Raw genomic sequence first — 2,632 nt, forward strand, 5'->3', positions numbered from 1 at the left:
AGATGCACCTGTATATGCTTTGGGTAAAATTGTAATGTTGATTGGTTTTCTTCACAAGCAATGAGAAATGACAATCACTTTGAGTATATTTAGTACTTGGAGCAGAAGTTACTATTTTAGCTTCCCCCTACTTCCTTAAGTCCTAGTGTAACACTTTGGGTTGAGGGGGTTTTTCACCCGACACATCTCCGGGTCGGGGGGGGCAGATCTGCTGCGTCGTCACAGGCTGGCCTGGCCCGGTTTTGTGACCCCGAGACGTACAGGAGGGAAGGAAGGCGGTGTACGGGAGGCAGGATGGGGGTGGTAGTGATGGTTTAGGAAATTGATGATCGTGATGCCACCTGTGGTATGAGGCCAGGGATGGGCTGCTGCTGCGGGTGCTGGTCTCGGGGGCTGACAGTGAGGGTCGCAGCCGGGATGGTGTCGCTCCCCACAGGTGGAGCGGGATTACCCCAGGGACGATGATGGAGGACGGATGGGGGTTGTGGTAGTGCCCAATGGCGCCGCATGGCGCTGGGTGCCGGTAAAGGTGAGCCAGAGACAGGGACTGAGGTTCCAGGTCTTTTACTCACAAGTAATTCAGGTGCTGCCGCAGAGTACTGGTCCCCTCCATGATGGGCTCCAGCCGATCCCGAATCCGTGGAAGGTCAGGTCCAGTGTGTGTCAGTCTATGGGCCCTTCCTCCTTAGATGCGCTAAGTTTCAGATCCCTGTGGCGTGAAGCACTTGGGGATCCCGGAGTCAGTAAAGTGTCCCGTTCTGTATGCTGATATCGCAGTTCCGATGTGGGGCCAGCCGAAGACCTTGGCCCCGGATCCTATATACTATTTGGCTGCAGACTTGGTGGGACGGGTCTGGTGACTGTTCTAGCCGTTCCCCGCGACCCTTGCAGAATTGGTAGATAATGTGAAGTGTATCTGCCCTAGGGTTCTGTACCCCGACAGCGCCAGTCCTGTGGAAGCAGCCGCCTACTTCTCCCCAGCGACCGTGTTGAACGTCTTGGCCCACAGAGCTGCTCGTGGCACGTCCACTCTGCTCTGTGTTTGAAGCTGTTCTCCTCTAGTTTGTTGTAGTTGTGTTCCAAGCTGTTGCCCCAGCCGCTGCCACCTGCTGGTTCACTACTCTCACTAGGTCAACCTGCTTTTCCCACTGTGTGCTCCTGGCTCCCTCTGGTGGTTGCTTCTCCCTGACCCTGAGTACCCGGTTCCAGTGGATCAGGGAGCCCCAGGTGCGGTGGCATCCTGTAAACCCACTGCTGTAGTGGCCCACTACTGTGACCCGACCCTAGCTTGGTCCCCATTGGGGAGGGCAACCCAGTATTACTGCATGTATGTGTGAGTGGAAAACGGCACCAACCTTCCTTGGACTCATGATAAGTATTACACCCTAATGGAGGTGCAGTACCCTGTGGTGCCTGAAGCCTCAGGGGCGCCATACTAGTTCTAAGTATAGATTAAGTTTTAGACATTATATACATCCAACTTGAGCAATGGGTGAATTGTCAAGTACAGATACAAAGAGGGGATTGATGGATTCTTCATAATAATCACAGTGAAAGCACAATATAGGGATGAAAAAAACCCAAACTGTGATGGCACAGTGCATGGATAAAGTAACAATACATCAAAGGATTTACACTGCTAAGCAAAAGGGTAACAATGTTTTGATCTTTTGACTTTCAGGCTGCATATCTCCCCATTCTCTACAGCTTGAAGCGTGATGATTATCTTGGCTATCTCATACATAAATTAGACCTGAAATTATTTAGTGTATGATTAGTTATGCAAATTCTTGTTATGTCACTGCATTGTTACTGTTTTGGTCCTAAAAATCTAGATTTTAATTTTCAGGATTTTGTTAGTATTTTGTAAATCCAACTTGGCTTCCAGCACTGCCTGAATCCTTCGGAGCATGCTCTCGATCAGATTCAAGCATGTCTTAGCTGAAATCTGACCCCATGTCTCTTCTACATGTACCCAATGTTGGTGCATACTGGTCGGCTCACTTGGGTATGTATACAGCTTTTCCTTCAACTCTACCCATAAGTGTTGGATTGGGTTGAGGTTTGGAGGCAGTGGGGACAATTCAGCACCTATACTTCATTGTCATTGAAACATTTATTCTCCAATCTCGACATATGCTGCAGGTCGTTGTCTGGCTGGAACACTATGTCGTCCTTTTCAGACCCATAGTATTTGAGTGTATGAAGTAACTCTGCTTGTAGGATACTTACATATAACTCAGCATTGAGACCACCATCTGTCCTGGTCAGGTATCCAATGCTTTTGGCTGTAAAACAACCCCATATCATCAGGTTTCCGCCACTGAACTTGACATTTCCTTCAATTTCTCAATCCATTAGTCCCTATTTCCCTTGTTTCTTCCACCATTCAGAGCCTAGTCTGTTGACTTTCATCCTATCTCTTCACATCACCGGTTTCCAATATTTCACTGTACACTTTCGCACTGTTTTGCAAAATCGAGCAAATACTTATGACAATATTGAAGTTGAGGCTTCTGCACCTTTTTTCAAGCCACCATTCCAGAGTTGTGAAATGTGCATCACACGTGCTTGCATGGACGTCTGTGATCTCAGTATTATGAGGTATACGAGCCACCTCCACTGTCTTTTT

Source organism: Anomaloglossus baeobatrachus, chromosome 4 (genome assembly GCF_048569485.1).
Source record: "Anomaloglossus baeobatrachus isolate aAnoBae1 chromosome 4, aAnoBae1.hap1, whole genome shotgun sequence".
Taxonomy (NCBI): domain Eukaryota; kingdom Metazoa; phylum Chordata; class Amphibia; order Anura; family Aromobatidae; genus Anomaloglossus; species Anomaloglossus baeobatrachus.